Source organism: Hyalella azteca, unplaced genomic scaffold (assembly GCF_000764305.2).
Source record: "Hyalella azteca isolate HAZT.00-mixed unplaced genomic scaffold, Hazt_2.0.2 contig11282, whole genome shotgun sequence".
Classification (NCBI taxonomy): domain Eukaryota; kingdom Metazoa; phylum Arthropoda; class Malacostraca; order Amphipoda; family Hyalellidae; genus Hyalella; species Hyalella azteca.
Window position 1 is genome coordinate 23,842 of NW_025941283.1, and position 20,272 is coordinate 44,113.

Consider the following 20,272-nt stretch of genomic DNA (forward strand, 5'->3'; position numbering starts at 1 on the left):
TGAACTCTTGGTGTATTTACTGGTTAATATTAAAATGATTCAGGATAAAAAAACCAACAAACTTTATTGTTAAGGAGATGATATCTGCATCGTTGGAATATTCATTGATTGGGGATAATAATGTTCGTGGAAAAACATCATTCTTTCACATCCGAAGAAATAATGCAAAAAGTTTTCTATATTCAACTAATGGCAACAATATCAGCGTTGTGTAACTAAATAATATCAGTGTTGTGTATTCTTTGCTATGAGGAACGCTGCCACATCGAAATTTACCAAAGCATTGGAAATGGACGAAAAATTAAACCATGATGCTAATAATTTTCGATTGTATTGAATTAACTGATTACGGCTTGCCACTCTATTGTATTTGTAAGCATTTACTGGTATTGGTGTATTGCATTGGTAAACTCTATTATTGGTAAGCATTTACAGACATTGAGAACATACAATTGCCTAAATACCCAGTATAACAGGGTAATCGTCATCGGTAAGCAGTGAAGAGTTAATATGAGATTAAATTACACTTAGCTTACCTGCAGTCCGGTGAAAGAACGAAGTGCTGCTCCCAAGTCTCGAACGCCGCTATAGACGGTATATATCCTGAGCCTCCACGCAGCACGCTACGGCGACACGTGTGCATCACATAATTTTTTAAGCTTGCTGATAACGGCACTGGACAATAATTAAAATTTTCCTTTCATGACTATGCAGAAGATAATTATTCAACTTAACTTAATTAATTTATTTTAAAATAATGCGTCCCATATTATGATATGCGAGGGAATTCCCGAAGATATTTTCTTGCATATCATATCATAGTGATGTCGGTGCTGAAGAATAGGTATGATGTGGCTTGTGGGGCTGTCACTGATTCATGTTCCTTTGTGACTAATTCACATTGGACCTAAAAACCGGCCTTTTGACCGGATCTTTTCAAAACTAATGATAGATTGAAATAGCTACAAGACTTGAATAGCTACTAGACTTCCTCCAAGTTCGATATGGTGCTTGGCATTTCATTTCTGAACATATATTTTTCCATATCTTTATCTAGTCTGTTCTTGAACACGTTCATACACGGAGCGGTGACGCGTTTATGTTCCACATGCCGGTGACTCGAATCGAGAAGTGTCTCGTCGATTAGTTATAACTCAGGTTTTTCAGTTTCTAGCTGTGGCTCTGTGGTGTTTGTTCTTGTTTCAAATTCTAGTAATCTTTCTGAAACCTTGTTTCCTGCCTAAGTCATTATAATGTTTACTGTCTATGACACGATAAACATACCTGGTAATGATACAGTTGACACACGCCGCCATGATAGTACCAGTGACACACCATTAAATTCGAATTTAACGTTTACTTGATTGTCTTACAATAGAGTATTATATGTAAGAAATGCAAATAATAAGTTCATCTGATTGTTTAAATCGTAAATTTATGCAATCGAGAAAGAATGCTGATGAATAATAAGACAAACACGTACGTACGCACGCACGCGAACGAGCACCGACCCCGACGAAATCCAGATTCCGTTCAGGGGCGCCGAGGCTCGCCATAGCCGCATCCCTGTCGAAATTTTTAGTCCTGTCAGCCGCTGGCACACGGACGCCCCAAGCGCGACTGGCGGTGTAAATCAGCGGCTCTATGTCCGCTTTAGGTTCCGGTTGCCGGAGCGAAATACGCGCAGAAACTGAATCTTGTGAAATTCCTGGCGAGCTTGGGGCGATCGTGGGGCGCGCGTATTTGGTGCCTGATCGCATTCCAATCCATTCATCGCCTCATAATGTCAGGTCATTGCGGACTTCTGCAGTGACCGTCTTACTGAACCTGTCACTTAACAGCCGGTTCAGTAAGACAAACGATGCCCCGCGCCGAGGCCGCTGCCGCTGCGTTGCAGCGATAAACCAAAGCTGCTCATCAAAACATTAAAAAATATAACTCAGTACTCAGTGCAGTGAGTGACAAAGAGCGCATTTTCTCGTCGACGAAAACATGAAGTCACGGACGGACAGGCAGACTGACAGACAGACGGACAGACGGACATGGCGAGCACAATAGTGCATTTTTTCCTAAATTTAATAAGAAAATGCGCTTAAAAATAATGAACACGAGGAGAAGAGAGGGAGATTATCTAAGAGAAATCTTTTGCTACCGCGTTTTTCAGACGGTTTTACCACGCTTCAAGTTTTTGACGACTTTGGGGACTATATACAGATGCATTTTGTATAGAGACTATGTCAATTTATCTATGTGATTAAAGATTGCGTTCAACCTTCCCTGTATGTTATAAACTATGCTTAGCACCATTAAGAGAATAACTTTTTCCGGTTAAGGGGACCTGCTACCCTAAATTGGAGGTAGCCTATAACTCCTACAGTTATTATCCGATCATCATGAAACTTCACATACATACGTAAAATGTAAAAATAATAACATTTTACCTAAATGAATTTTTCGAAAAAATTTATAGAAAACGTGATATTCATAGAAAACGGACAAATGACGGGTACTATAGAAAATCTATCTCCCCCCACAAATATCGTCCGACAATATCGAGACACGTATCATTAGATTCGTAAAGACCATACCTATCGACCAACCCATCACTTTTTTCATTTTCCTCATAGTTTTTTTTATGCGCGTTTTTCTCATTTTTTCACTTTTTTTACCCCCTCCCCCCTTCTCCCCCATATATAAGACGAACCATGCACAAATTCAAAAAAATGATGGGTTGGTCGATAGATATGGTCTTTACGAATCGAATGATATAACTCTCATTGCTGTAGCTTGAAAACTGTAGGAGGAGATAGGTTTTCCGTGACAATAAGTTGAACTTTTCAGGACGGNCACTCTTTCTCAATTCCTGTTTGATGGTTTCTTCCATTTCGGCCTTAAAGACAGAAAACATAGAAGAGCACTTCTCTTCCACCATTTTTTCGCTTTTTATAGCGCTTAGTGCAGGTTGTTGGCAGTCCTGGCAATACCAGTGTACTGCCTTGTTCTTGCGAATAACCGAGCAGTCAGTCTTGCTTAACTTTGCACAAATGTTGCAGATGGTATCCCCGCAACGATTGCAGGCCACTGTAGCGTCATTGACGTTAAGCGATCCCAGCTTGCAGAATTTACAAATTTCATCTCGCTCATTTTGCGATTTGATCTTCGCATTCGGCTTAACAGGACTGGTGGCCTTCTCATTTAATTTTTTTCCTCTCTGACCAGCCATCTTGAAATGCAAGAGCTAGATAAACACAAGTTAAAAACCGAAATCAAGTTGAGTAAAAATTGTACAAATTGTTTGATTGTTCAAAATTGTTACAGACTTGAGAGCAAGTGGCTTTCAGAGAGCGGCGATCTCAGCGGCTACTAAATCAGTACAGGAACTTTACCGGACATTAATTATTTGTTTTGCTAAATTGCCAAAAATATATAAAAAAAACTTGACCTGGCTGGACCTAACCCCAGTAAAATGGTCTCTAGCAACCCAAAGAAGAGTTTTAGACACACCTAACCCTAACTCTAACCCTAACCTAACGAGGATGGCGTTTTTTTTGAATGTAATAAATGTCCGGTAATGTGGTTCATATATTTGCGTGTCCGGTTTTTATATATAAATTAATCATAGCGTCAATTACCGGACTCGATTTTGTCCGGTTTTGTACCCCCTGTCCGGTAATGTTACCAATTTTGTCCGGTAATTGTTCGAACTATGTATTTATATATGTGTGTGTGTGATTTTTTTACTATATTTATTTATATTAAATGGTCATTCATAAAAGTTCAAAACGGCCTCGTGTAAAAAGTACTGCATGCAAATCCATTTTATTAGATCTGTTGATCGCGCCTGGTTTGTAGCTTCACAATGAGTCCAAACATATCGCGATTAATGCTCTATAAACAGAGGTGGGCAGTAGCGCGCTACATGTAGCGGTAGCGGCGCTACATTTAAGGCAATGTATCGGTAGCGCCCGCTACATATTTAAGTAGCGATACGAGGTTTTGCCGCTACAGCGCTACCGCTACATTTATAGATAAAGGCTTTAGATTTTACTTAATAGCATTAAATATTATTTAAAAACCAGCATGATACATACATAATATAAATAACAGAATAAAACTGTACGAAAGATTTTGGTGTAATGTTGTCAACCTCAGTCTGTTACTAGTGTCAACATGTTAGTTGTTACTTGTTGAGTTGTTACCAGATACAACTTACAGGTATTTTTTCATGTTTCACTTTGCTTAGTTATTTTTACACAGTCATTTTTATGTTTCACCTTCCCTACATGGATGTCTACTTTAACTACCAATCTTAAAAGTAATGAACACATCTATATACAAATGAAAGACTGAGTTTCTATATGTATATGTGGATAATTTTTGAGATTGGTAGATTAAAGTAGACATCCATGTAGGGAAGGTAAAACATAAAAATAGCTGTAACCTTTATTTACTGTATCTAACCCGTACTAGTTCGGTTAGGTTAATTGCAATAAAATTGCATTGATATGTTTTGAAAATGTTTTATTATCATTGTTGAGGCTTCTCGTGCACATTTGGTTCCATCCATTAACGCTGTAATAGGAGGTGTAGTCAGGAGCCAATGTCATTCAATAGACAGAACGATTGTAGACCCACGACGATACGTAACCTATGAATTCGCTCTTCGTTTCGCTAAGATCCTTACCTACCGATATTTACCCAGTTCCTCCGATGATTCGGTAAGCTAATTTAGTTTGATATATTTCTTTTGTATGTTATTATTCTTGAACCAAATTGTTGAATACCACGTTATTCGTTTATCTCGCATTACAAAATTGTCGTTCTTTTATGTGCAGAAACTCACCATCAATAAACGTGATAAAAATGTCGAATCATCTCATTTTCACTGTTCACTTTACCACGTTTTAATGCTTATGTGAATAAAAAACTACGCTAAAATGAGTAAACAGCCTCATGCTCCTAGCAAGGCAGAAGTTGTTACCAATAATGAAGTTGTGGTCAGATTTAGGCCCGCGCCTGACTCAGAAGAAAGGGCCAGGTCAACGATAAATCTTCCTGCCGGTAATGGCGAAGAAGCGCAATCGGTATCCATAGGGATCCTTCTGGTACCTTGTATAAGCCATGAGTATACTTGTCTACTTCAATGAGGTCCCCACGCAGACGTCGATACCTGAGGCTTGGATACGCTTGGAGGCCCAGCGTATTGCTGGGGAGTGCTTGCTGTGTAAATACAGGTATAATTCATGGTCATAAATATTTTTGTCCTTCGTGTGACGTTTCAAATTCTTTGCGGCGAGCCACGATCAGACATGCAGATTGTTTACGCTTGCCAAAAATAATCAACCAATCATCAGCTGCCAACTAACATCCGCTGTGCCAGGCCAGTGTCGTTCGCACGTTTACAGCTTGCCTGCTATGCTTATTTGCTTATTAAGCATATGCATGCCGGTTGAATTACATGAAGAGGTAATTTTTAAATGTATCGATAGAGTGAGAGGTAGCTATGTCATCGAGGTTGCTGATTATTATTTCGACGTTTTTTTAGACAGTTGACATCAACTGCAGTTGAAGCTCATTTTGCTGGCTGTTATTGAGAACCATAACATTTATGAATTATGGTGACCAGATCAATAAATTTCTGCGCGTCCGGTGTGTGGATGCAAAACGTTAAATCTCCTCCAAATGCACAACTTGTCCTTTTTGCATCTGTTTTCAGATGCGGAGATTCCTCGGAGACTGGGACTGCTACGTCTGAAACGCATATTAAAGATACTGAGCACTATGAAAATTATTACTGAAATGTGTACAGAATTGTACGGATCAGATAGTGTAGGCTCGTTGGTATCGGGTCAGTGTTACGCGGACGATTCAGGCTGTCAGAGAAACATGGCTGCGGCCCCAAGGGTTTTGAGAGCAGGGCTGACTTCGCCGCCGATGCGTATTTGCTTTATTTAGTAATAAAATATCCATGTCATGCTCTTTGATGACAATTTACAGAATATTAGATAGTATTCTGCAGTGTGCACTCAACTTTGAATTAAAATATAGCGTATAAGTTTACTGATTATTAAATGAAAAACTTCGACGTACATCTATGCATTTAATGTGAACTCTTTCGATAAAATGAATCTTCTGTTTTCAACGCCGTGGCCAGTGGTCTCAGACCACTGGCTGGATGACTGGATAATAATACACTATCTGAATAGAACACTTAGCGCTAGGCAACTATAGTTATGGAAGCAGCTCCTGAGTAATGGTTCCAAACATAGATTGCCCCTCGTTGAGATAAAACTTACAAGTGGATTTTACATGGATGAGAACTTCCAGCAAAAATTTGATTTCCTTCCCCTAATGTCCGTTTACATGAATTAATTGAAACTTCCGTGTGGTGAAGAGGAAATGATTCAAGTCTTCACCTGTATAGTTGCAACGCGTCATGAAGAACCCGAAATAAACATTTCTTTGGAAGATAAGTACTTACAAGCATAAAAAAAATCAAACGCACCTCTCGTAGCGTTTTCGAGTTGGGCAATTTCATTTTAGATTCGACTATCCATTTTACTTCCAGGTAAGGAATATATTTTGGAAAGTCACAATTTCACAAAAATTTCCCAATTTTAGGAATATATCAACCTTGAATTTTGTCCGCGCTTTCTTTAGGATTTATATTATTTAATAAAAAGTAAACATAATGAATGGGGTAGTGGAAAGACTAGGCAGTTTTGGAGTCTTTGTGAATTTCGATTTATTCGTATAGTATCGAGGAAGTGACAGTAAATCATTTTATTTGTTTGCGTAATTTATTGTTACGCTGCGATGGATGTTGATTATATTGTTGATGTTTTATGGTAGCCTCGGCAGTTTGCATTAGCTTGGCGTTGGCATAAAATTGGTGGTCGATCTAGCCGTGACCAAATCAAGTATGCAGTCGGATTCGCAACTAGACGTCGGTTACCCTAGACAAAAATCGTTTAATTATTCTTAAAGCTAGGAAATGTAAACTATCCTTTCTCTAGTATAATATTTACAGATGATGAGGATGACATGAGTTATCCATAACATAATGCTATGTATTGTTATACCGTTGTGTAAAAGTCTGCGTTGCCGCGACACTGTATCTGTCTAGATTATTCATCGTGGCTATTACTCGCTAAATGTACGATGATTACGATTTTTGTTCACATTCCTTCATATCTCTTCAATGGCGCTCCTTTATGCTGAACATAATTATCTGCAGTGAGATTCTATTAATGTTCACTAATCGGCTGTTATCTGTAGATAATAAATATTTTAAATGAGTCAGAAACAGAAATTTTAAATTGATTACCATATTTCCTGCATATGCAATTACATTCGTTCTTCGCATATCTTTTCTCCAATACTCTTCTCAATAAATAGAAGAGAAATTATTTTCATAAGTGGAATTGAGTGTCATTTCCCGAAATTCGGACGTGTTCTTGTCGAAGAGCTTCATTAGAAACACTCACTTGACAAACTTGCTCACTCTTCTCCCATGAAAGCGTTGGCTTCCTGCCTAATAAATTGGCAAACTTCGAGAGTTTCGAGAACACAGAGCAACTTTGACACTAAAAAATGTCTTCAACTTGCACTCAAGTTGATGCGACGAAAGCAGGGTTCCTGCTTGATGTTCGGGCCGCTTCCTATGATCCACATTTATTGTTCCCCGATGAAGTTAAAGCAGATAAAGTGCAATAGAATCACATAATGAAGGCCACTTCGTTATCTTGATTCAAAAAATAGCTCTAACAAAAAGCAAAGTTAACAGAACAAAACAGTTCACATAATTTGTTTTCTAAGAACTTCAAATAAACGTTCCCTTTTCGTTTTTCGCTTGACGTTTCAGCGGCGGCAAGGTCAGCAGCAAGGTATATCCATATGTGAGAACACTGACGAACGAACATAATATATGACAACCATTAATTTTGATGCCAGACGTACGTACGATTAAAATCATTAACGTCGATGTCGGCCGTTCGTATTATAACAACCATTAACGTTGATGCCAAATGTACGTTCGATAATAACCATTAACGTTGATACCTGGTATTGTACGATAATAACAACCATTAATGCCAGACGTACGTGCGATAACAACTACTAACATTGCTGCCTGATGTAGTGCGATAACAACCATTAACGTTGATGTCAACAGACGTGAGTACGATAACAGCAATTAACGTTGCTACCAGGGACGAATGGTATAAACATTGTTACCAGCCATACGTACGATAGCAACCATTAACGTTGATGCCTGACGTTGTACGATAACCACCATTTCGTTGATGTCAGACGTACGTACGATAGCAACCAATTAACGTTGAAGCCTGACGAAGTACGATAACAACTATTAACGTTCTGCTATCACAGCAGAATTGTAGCAGTGCGTTGCGAGTTCGAGACCTCAAAATGCTGTGAATACTCTGCGATGTTAAGAATCGGCGACAGGCGTACGGCCTAATAAACGCTGAAACCGCTATTATTATTATTATTATTATTATTATTATTATTATTATTATTATTATTATTAATATCAGCGATTATGCCAGACGTGCGTACGTAATCCATTACGCTGAAACCTCCAGACACCACGTCACGCAGTTCTAAAATGAATGGGTAATGTTGTCTACATGTGACACATGATACGCCATCTTGCAGGCCAAAATGGGTCGGTAAGTGATGAAAAAATGCATCGCTATTTGGACATCTCATTAATTTCTTTAGGTGTATGCCAGCTCCTCTACTGATTCAGCGAGAGAACTTAGCGCCCTAGCCTGGTTTGATCTGCCTCTTCAGGATATATGTTTATGTTTCTTGTTGTGTTATAATAAGAGACTCAGTAATCGGGATACTGGTTCGTTGTATCTGATCTTCATTATATCATATCAGATAATTCGAATAAAATCTCCAAGATCATTATTTAAAGCATAAACAAGCTATTTATGCACTCGTCTCTGATCTCACAGTGCTTAAATGGTTTCAATTTATAGACATGAACATGCATATTCGATGCGATGTAATTTAAATAATTTAATTCCCATTTTGATGACCCCTCCTTCATATATTATCTACTCAAAAATGCTGAATCCTAGTGTAAGAAACTAAATGAATTAATAAACATAGTTCAATCCTGATGATTAAATTATCATTAATTGAAACTTAATATCCTTAATTAAAAATATCCGTAATTAAAAATTAATATCCTTAAACTTAATCCCATTTAAGTTCGTCTTGGTCGAAAATACCTTAGCCCTCGTGATGTGAATTTCATTCAATACCAGAACTTTTTACACAGAAAACCATGATCATCCCAAACGTACACTAACGATAACATTTTACGATGAGGATGAACTGAAAAGTTTGAATCCCAGGCCTCTGTCCTGATGTTATGTGAGGAAAGATAACCTCTGTCTCGGGAGGAAAGATAACCTGGGAAACGCTTCGTTTATCGTGAAAAATATTAAAATTTAATTTCTTTGAGATAAGACGGCTTTTCGCGTTCGAAGCCAGGAATATACATGTACATGAATTGTACCCTTCATGTCTCGCAAAACATTTCCACAGGCCATTTTCATCTTCACGAATTTAGTTCGTGAGGTCTCCTTCACATGCACATGCATGAGGCGTCGTTTAGAAAGTTACAAGCAAATTTTTAAAATGGCATTCTATTTTTAGCGCATTTTCTCATTTATGGAAAAAATGCACTATTGTGCCCGCCATGTCCGTCTGTCCGTCCGTCTGTCTGTCCGTCCGTGACTTCACATTTTCGTCGACGAGAAAATGCGCTCTCTGTCACTCACTGCAGTGAGAACTGAGTTATATTTTTATAGTCATCCAACAACCATAAAGTTCATTCGGAAGTATTTTAGTTATAGTTAATTTGTAAGGGTGCATGGGAACAGCATGAGCAACGTATCACGCGCATGGGCAAACACTAAACAGCTCCTTGCACGTCTACAGGCTCATGATAAAATTCAAATACCAATTTACAATGCCTCAAAAATCAATCTAGACTTCAGCGTCATATTGCTTAACGTATTTATGCAGAGCGAGATATTGTTTTGGAGTTCAAAGTGATTAGAAATTGTTCAGAAATCTATATAGGTGCATAGCCTATGAGTTGCAAACTATAAAAATAATTGGTTTACCCACCATTTGCGAAGTAGAACTTACCTCATTAATGTTAGCCGCACCAAACATTCTTTGCTCGATTTCTCGCAGTGCAACAAATTGTGTGGGGCAACTAGCCTAGCGCCGGTAATGGTATTTGCGATTTACAAGCACAATCCGATTGCCTGCTGCTCTGATCTCAGGACCCCATAGATCACGCTGATCCAAGACACGGATTGGGCATAGAAATGTATTGTTGTTAAAATACTACATTACTTGGTTGTATTTAATATTTGAAAGCAGAATGGTGTGACTGATATTCGAGAAATTTGCATGTTGTGATCTTTGTTTTTCGAGTTTGGAATTTTACGCTTCCTTCTTTTGACCTTTATTAAATTCGACCGAAGATGAGGATGGTACAAACGAGCTCAATATACAGTATACATAACGGTGACAATTTGAGAAATGATTAGTTATTTTAATTTGATATTTATTGCATATCTGAATTTATCTTAGATTTAATGTTAGTTTTTGTTCACATCGATGATTTTAACCACAATGAAATTCACATGGAACGCGGAAAAGAGCAATTTAAATCGTTCTACATTAAATTTGACATTATTCCGTTACTTTTTATTACAAAGAATGTGTCAGTCAAATTAAAGCCTATTGAAAAGTGTGAATCAGATGAAGGACCATCTAAGCTTAAACAGTGCTATGACAATGGTTCATTTCTCTTACTCCCAACTGCTCCGCCTACATACCTACAAACTACTTTAAATGCACATTTATCGCTTGAAAAATTGAACAAAATAAATTCCAGGTTTTTGGGTTAACTGGAGTGCAAAGGACGGCTAGCAGCACTAACCTGTATTCCGGTCCGCTTAATGACTCAATATATTTACAGGTCTGGACCATAAACATTGTAAATGCTTGAACACTAACTCCCTTATTTGAGAACTGCTCCACTGCAGAACGTAACGCTGCCACAGCTCTGTAGTTTATATCTTCTTTCGCATTCTACTTTGTTTGGCATCATTGGGTATAGACGTGAAACATAGTATAAGGTGCTGATGTTAAAGAGGTGCAGATGTGGATGATATTAATATAACGATGTTAAGCTGAGGATGTTATAAGGATGTGATGGATGTTACGGCCAAGATTTGATGGATATTAAGGGAAAGATGTGAAGGACACAAATTTGAAGATTTAACGGATATTAATGAGAAGACGAGAAAGATATTAAGGTAAAGATGTGAAGGATGTCAAAGAAACGATGTGAAGGATTTTAAGGTAGATATGTGACGGATACTGAGGTATCAAGAATATTTATGAATTAGATGTGAAGGAAATTTAGATAGAGACGTTAAAAATATCAGGGTGCAGATGCGAAAGTTATGAAGGTAAAGATGCTGATGATATTAAGGAAGAGATGTAAAAGATATTGAAACAGGCGTGCAGGATATTTAAGCATAGCCGTGAGATATGCGATTATCCATTCTTTACGGACGCAAGAGGATTCCGAGCCTACTTAGAAAAATAATAGAAAACTGCTTTCATTATCGTCACACTCGATAAATAAAATGCGTGGAAGATATATTGCGAGAAAAATGAGTGACTTAAGATGTAATATAAGGAAAGATGATTCGATTCAAATATCAACATCGTTTTCAACACGACACCACACAGCCATTTGTAAATTTGGTCCAGGTTTAATATGTCCTCGTATATTATCTTGATGCTGCTGTATTTTTTATAAATAATGCTGTAGAATGAGTGTAAATAATTGCAGGATTATCAGCATTTAAGTACAAGGTAAGTATGAATGATGGGTATAAATAACGTTGGTGCGCCGACATCTTGTTGGCTTTGTTTATGCAGGCAACAGCGTATATTTTGGCAGTAGTATTGGAGGGAGATTTTACTACACTAAATTAATTAAACACANGACCACAATATGATAAACAGCACGGCACCAGCGCGGCCACGATACCCTACCGCGAATTGCACAGCTACGAATTATATTTATGGATTATAAATCGTGTGTTAGACTCGAACCTGCAGAGCTACCTATATATCTCATGTGTGTTAGCTACGAAAGGTTCAAGAATTTATTTACAATTCGGGAATGTAATAATTCAAGCGAATAAACACTACAGATTTAAAATATCACTCGACTAATGAGCTATGAGAATAACATGCAAAATATGTTTGTCACGCACAAACATATTTTGTCAAAATTTCAAGCGCACAAACCTCGCACCGCTCCACCCGTTTGTTTGTGTCAAGGATCCGTGCCAAGAGAAGTGGCTTGCTGCCGCAGCTTCCAGCCTGTCTTTCCATGTTTCTCAGTTCAAGCCCTCAATTGTAGAATAATATTATTTTAGTAGAATTGCAAAGAATCATAGCATCTGAGATTCGTGATGGTCCAGAATAATAGTTCTATCACAATGTTATGATTGCCCAAAACTGTCATATAAGTCGAGATTTATCAGAATTGTAATATTTCTGTCTTTAATATCCAGAATTGCAGTATCCCAAAGTTGTGATTGCCTAGAATTATATCATACTAGATTCGTTATGGCTTAAAGTCGTTAAGTCCAAGATAATATTATTGCACAGATTCACGATTGTCACAAATCGTTATTACCCAGATTTCTGATGGTTCAAATACTGAATTAACTGACCACAGTCACTATAATAATTCGCCCAGAGTAACGACAGCCAATAGTGGTGATTGCCAGATTCGTGGTTGCCCAGAATGGCAATTGCCCTGAGTTACGATTGCCAATTAAGAGCCGTGGTTGCCCAAAGTCACTATTGCCAAAACATGCGGTTGCCCAGAATCGTAATTTTATCGTAATTTTCCAGAGTGACGACAGCCAATATATATAGTGGCTATTGTCCAGTGTCGTGATTGCTCGCTTCTGTAAGTGTTCATCACTAAATATATTGCATTTGTTTTCATAAGAGCATCTTTAAATACTACCTAGAGAGAGCTTGACATCAAGAGCCATGCTCAGTAATTTGTTTAATGTCATTTCATACCAAATTGAGGCGAGGAAGTTCTAGCAGGGTTCGAGAATTCAAGGTACACTTTGAAGATAGGGAGTTTTTAGCTTGCTAAGACTCAACTGAGCAAGTTTGAAAACAGTGTAAGCAATTTCTCCTACTGCATTTAGCCACGCATATTATAGACGTAGCCTGCCATAACTTGCTTAGTGTCTTTAAGCCACCCTCAAATTATTTATAACTTCGCATTATAAAATAAGGATTTATAATATTTCTTTAGGTTGAAAAAAAAATTGCCTACGCTCTATTCAAACCTGTTGCAAATAGTTAAAGGGAAAGTTAGTTAAGCACTAAAATAAATTTCCCAAATTCTATTTAGCTAATTATTTTATCATTATCTATTTATTTAAGACAAGTTACGCAACCTCTAATCAGTCATGCATGAATGAAAATAAAAGTTGAGAGGACAATAATCTCATCCTAAACTTGCAAGCTATCAAATTATTTCCATTGTTATGTAAAGATTAAATAAACTTTGTACGATTTATACAAAACGTTAATATCGAATTGAACCTGTCTATTCTATTCAGTGCAAATTTAAGTGGTTTCCGATAACGAAGCTCTGTGTTTGTTATTCTGACAGGGGAAAAATATGGCAACTTTTCCAAAAAATTTCAATTTTCAATAAGCAAGGGTTTACCAAAGGCTTTTTGCACGTTATCATGCATGAGGTCTAGCTGCAGCAAAAATTTAATGAAATAAAGTGACACTGGAGCAATATTAAGAAATAATGAGTTCAAGTGCAAGATTAAGAACACTATCTCTTTAAATTCCTAATGTGCCGAGTTGGAACTTTTTATGACTTTAATGCAAGTTACTAAAACACAACGAGCTTAATACAAACTACAAAAACACAATGAGCTCTCGTGGAAATCAACTAAAGTCTCTTGAATAGAAAATCTCATGAATCTCATTTCGCAAGAGAACATAAAATTTGACATGAATGACAGAGCAGAATATCCAAGAAGCATGAGCGTCTCCTCGAGAATATTTCATGACGTCAGGCAGGCCGCCGCCGGTCGGGCAAAGACTGAGCGGACATTTTCCCAACGACGCCGGGAACGTCGGCCTCTTCATGAGCCTCGGGCCAGTAAACATTACGAGCTGAGGCACGCGAGGACAACGACAGATATTGGCATGTGTGGCATGATAGTGTGTGTAGAAATGATTATTGGGCATGTGTGGCATGATAGTGTGCGCAGAAATGATTATTGGGCGTGTGTGGCATGACAGTGTGCGCAGAAATGATTATTGGGCGTGTGTGGCATGACAGTGTGCGCAGAAATGATTATTGGGCATGTGTGGCATGATAGCGTGCGCAGAAACGATTATTGGGCATGTGTGTCATGATACTGTGCACAAAAATTATTATTGGGTATGTGTGGCATGATAGCGTGCGCAGAAACGATTATTGGTATGTGTGGCATGATAGTGTGCGCAAAAAGTATTATTGGGCATTTGTGGCATGCTAGTATACGCTAAAACGATTAGTGTTATTGTTTTAGCATGATAATCTGGCTAAAAATGATCGTTGAGGACGTTTGGCATGATAGTGTACTCTAAAAAATTATTGGAAGTGATTTGGCATGATAATATACGAAAGGATTCAATATTAGGATTGTTTATATCATTAGGATTAATGTTCATTATTTTTTTAACCAACTGGAGCTCAAAAATGTGAAAGTTGTGAGAACCGAGCTCTGCTTGCCAAAATTTAAGCACGAAGTACATAGCATGAAATCGGCAGCGTGAAATCAGACTCACATGAAAATGCAATTTTTTTTGCATTTCCGCTCATACATGGAGGAAATTTACTCAATGAAATTCCTTCTTTCTGAAACGTTGTCTGACTTTACGAAGAACACCTATGTGATTTTTTTAGGTTAATACAAACTGCGTGCATTAGTTAATCTCGGATTTGGCGTGGACGGCAGCGCAAGATGAAGGTCTAATTATTTCTGAAATTTTCTGGCAGTTGTTCAGTGATTTTTTGTCGTCCCGGGGCTCATTTGGGCAGGTTTATCTCGGCCATTTAACTTGAGCTCACGGGTCAAAAAATGGCGGCAGTGACGCCCGCTCTGTTCTCTTTATTAAATTCATCAGGGCTTTAATATCAACATGGAGGCCGTATAATGAAGTCAACCTACCTCGGCGGCAGTTTTTTCTCGTCATAATCCCCTCATTTTATGTCTAATTAGATGAATATATTCCTAATTTGTTTTATGTTCGAAATACCACAAAATTAGCTCCTGAAGAATCATTTCAATTTCAAGCGAGGCTCCCGTTTCTCTATAAATAATAAATTAGGTTCAATCTCAATCGGTGATAATAATTACAGTTATTTTCCCACGCAAACTGAGAATTTCTTCCATGCACTCTTAGTTCTTTTCGGAGTTCAAACTCAAATTTAATGTAGTTTCCTTTAACATCATGACGACAACCTGATAATTTGATTTACAATGCTGTCAAAACAAAACATTTAATTGAGCAGAGTATCAAAGTGTGTAGATGTTGTTCAAATAATCATTACTTGTTTTGGTCTCTCGAACAGTAATTGTTTTTAAAGTGAAGTATTAAATAACGTGTATTTAGTTTTAGCATTTTGCATCCACGTACTGAAATTATAAATGTTGTTCAACTCACTTATATACCTGTTTTCATTTCTATTTCAGCAAATTCTGTGCAAATAATTAAACTTTGTTTATTTGACAGAAGTTTGTTTATGGAAATAGTTGTGCCGGCTAACATCATGCCTATTTCATTCCAGTACAACGCATTCATCTAAATTGGTACGTAAAACTCGTCTCCTTTATCCTCTATTGATGTTTTAGTTCAAATTTGCATTTCTGATCACGAGAGCTGGGCGGAGGAATGCCTGCTCACACGAGTAAAGATTTTTTAGCAAAAATCTAATTACGGAGGCCAAATAAGTAGGCATTTACCATTTACCTTCTAACTCCTTCTTTATTTTCGTCATTAAGGCTTGCCGTCGGTTTCATGAGATTCCAGATTGTCCCGTGGACTCGAATGAAATGCCGACTCAAATTAAGGCCATCTTAACTTCCGTAAAGTTGTCGAAAAATTAACTCATATTTCGGCACTCATGGCCTGAAGTTGCTACATAAACTACAAATTTGACTCGTAGTGAAGTTTAGAGGAAGAATTGCGAGGCTGGAGGGAACTTTTTTGTCGGTCGAGGGTAAAAAAGTATTTATTTTCTTTGGCTTTGGATTTTGGAGTAGCCTCGTACGCTCAAATTCCCCAAGAATGTCGAGCCCTTTATTAGACCCTTGGAAAAAGCTCGTCTGAAGGCAATGATGCTGATGTCAGCCATGAACTTGGGTTATGCCGTTGAAGTCGTTGAAGTGTGCAAAATTAAGTCAACTTTTTAATTTGGATTTTGGTATCACTAGTATCTTAGTATGTGATCGGAAGTAGCGGATCACGCGATAGAGGCTCCGAACATTTTGACTTGATGAACAAGAATAGCTGTGACATTACACATCTCTAAGATCTAATGAGTAAATATACAGGAAACTCCGAGATATTTTGGACGTTGAGCGAAGAAGTCTAGACGGAATAAACGAGTGTTTTTTTATCCCATCCTCGTTATAACAGCAAATTTGTTTCTATTTATCTTCTTAACGCAATTAAATAATTTAGGAATATTCTGCCCTGTAGTGTATAAACACACCCTCACTGAAAGTTTTTCTCTTAACTTTACGCTACAATTTATCCGAGATAATGGAAGGAGGACTCCATGAAGGTTACTTTACTGCCGCTATGTTGATTTTAGAGCAGCTAGGATTTAGGATTTGCTGGTCGAATTTGTGCCACGGATGCGAGGTGATTTTCCACGAGCGCGGGCTGGTATGAATATTGAATAGCTTTCACGAATAATATCTACAATATCTACAACAAACGAAGCTTGTGAAGCGGTCAGCACACCATCGCCATGACATTTGCTGGGTTTGATATATGATGGTAGCTTTGAAATTAATATTTGGTCAACCAGGATTGAAAAAATGCACTTGTATTTTTTTTAATTCACGAATATGGTTGAGATTCAACAAATAACAAAATCATTCCATTGATTTTAACCACTCTCCAACTTCAAAGAACGACGCTTCCAAAAGTACACCTTGTATTGCTCTCGCAAATCATTAGGAACAAAATTATTTGGTGTCGTAATTCATATTACGAATAAAATGTTCTAATAATGTAAACGTGCATTATCGGGAAATTAATTCACTAAAATTACCTAAGCAATTAACTAAATAGTTCTAATAAAATTCTATCACTATTAATATGTAATTCTGAAATAATTCTTAATGGTATTATTTTGTAAGAGATGACATTGATGTTTCTTTCTCTTACCCAACTCAGAGACAACAGCGCAAAGCCACTGCGCTGCGTAACTGTCTCGATGTGAAGTGATATTCCATAAATAAGAATTATTGTTAGAGCATCGATGATTATGTATTGCTGATTATAGGTGTAAATTATAGATGCAGCACCGATGGCGCATCAATGAAACATCGATGGCGTGTTCGGCATATGTTCCACCTACAACCTGCCTATGGCCACCCTACCCGAAAAACTCTCCGTTTTCTATAAATTTCACGTTTTCTCTCATTTTTTTCCAAAAATTCATACGAGCAAATTGTATTTTATTTTACATTTTACGTATGTGTGTGAAATTTCAGAAAGATCGGTTGATAAATGTAGGAGTTTTTCCGGGACCGAGCCGGTCCCCTCAAGTATCGATTGTGCATTCACTGGTCAGCTCAAAAGTCGAACAAATTGAGTTCATTTACGAAGTGAAAAGGAGGCGAGATGAGCTCTCTCATGCTCACCTCAGACGCAAAGCTTGAGTAGACGCTGCCGCGTATATTTTGAAAATGTAGATATGAACAAAGGAAAACTCTAGGAAAACATATTCTTTCTACATGTATATAGACATTATATCTAAGAACCACCTAATATCTAAGTAGAAGTAATGCATAGTAGTAGCTAATGATGCGGTAGTTGTAAGTGCTCTGCCTCCAGCCCTCCTTATAGTTTCTCTACAACGAGGTGTCGATAATTAGATTAATATTCCGTTCGGTCTGTAATGAATAACACTACAGCGTAATACGCTAGATTACAAGAAAATAAGATACGGTAATTTCACGTTCTCTAAACGAAGGAGTTTCTTGTGACCAATTCTGTTTTGGTCATTTCATTTAGAAGTTTGATGTGAATGTGTCAACAGTATTTTTCACTGCATCGCACCAATTGTTCAGGAGGGCAGCGTCATCTTTGCCAATAAACAGGTATGGGGCCATACTATCAAAAAAGCTAAGAGACTGTAAGTTCATCAGCCAATCATTGACAGCCTTTCAAGCAAAATCCGCCAATCATAGACAATGAAATAGTGCGTAAGTACTTACGTTCACTTAGCGAGTTTTGAAAGTATGGCCCATGGTCTTTAGGATGTGTTTCGTACTTTAGCCATTCTTTTATTAGCTTTTCTCTCGTTACTGAATGAAAGCCTCATTGGAAATTTGTCTCTGAAGTGCCATGATCGTTCGGTTAAAACTTGTAAAGGTAACTTGTCTCACGACACCACTTTTTTAACGCCAGTAATCATTTAAATTATTGACGAAATTCACAGATTATATATTAAAATAGTTCAAATGTTAAAAAATGAAGATTTAAAATAAAAAATATTTTTGGGACTTTCCGATCAAATGATGATCCAAGCTATTCCTCTCCACACAAGCACATGATCGTCTGCCAAGCCTAACGCTATGTATCAGGTACTTTAATGAATAATAAATATAGTTTAAAAATTAATTATCAAGAATCACAATTTGCACAAACCTAACCGTGCGCTCTATTCTCTCATTTACTACCGAAGCTATCTTGACTTTTGGTCCAGTCGATAATCGAGAAATTTTGGTTAAAATTTCGGATTGAAGAAGTCAGGAATGTAGCCTTGCATCAATTCAAAATATTGCCGTCTCTGAAATCCCAAGCTACGATAATGAGCATTATAATAATAATTAACAAAACTGACTCATAAAATGAATCAATACTACACTACATTATCTACATGATACCATAACATTGCGCATCACAAATATTTTCACAAGCTATCTACAACGCAACGGCAAGATCACAAAAACAATGAAACAACTCGATCACTACTACTCGAGGTCACATCAAATGTGACTGAAAACAAAGATGATAAAAATTGATCATTCTAAAACCTTATGCATTGCGACATATAATTTTACACACAGATATGAATTTAATATATTTCTAAACAAAGAGAAAAAAATAGCACTAATTGAACTCAGTACTACTCGTAGCGATCACAAAACCATGCCGTTCATTTCTCACAAGGCTAAATCGAGCCGAATTCATAAGACACATATAATTTATTTTAATTTGCTACTTAAATTCTTAGCAATAAGTCTATGAATTGAAAATTTTCCTCTTGATTAATGAGGTTTATTATGAGTCCTTAATTGCCGCGTTACCTATATATGTCATTTCTCGACATTTCGGAAATAATAACAACTGGGATATTTCAATTAACCGCACATTATTAATCAATAATTGATAAGTAATATTTTTGAAAATGGTCGAGAAGATGGCAAAAGTATTTTTTCGCTATTTTCACTAGTTCGCGTGAATCAAGATCACGTATCTCGGTCAGGTCACAAATATCGTCTGGTTTTTATGTTGTGCAAATCTCTTGATTCAGATTTACATAGGCATTCTGAGTCCTAAAATGAAAATTTCTTTATCGGTTCTGATTCAGGTACAGCAACGTATACAAAAAATTAAGCACTTACAATTTTGATTTAAAACAACTACATTTTTATGATTTCCGCTGCAAGATTCTCTTGATAAACACTCTCCATATGAGTGCCACCCAAAAATCTTTCCACCACCATTCAGAAACCAGAGGCTGCGTCTCTCTCATCGTTTAGAAAACGCCGATGTCATTTTTCTGACGTCCGACAGAAGATCGTCTTTTGTTTATGCACGGGATCACGAATACCAAATGGGTTTCCGATAT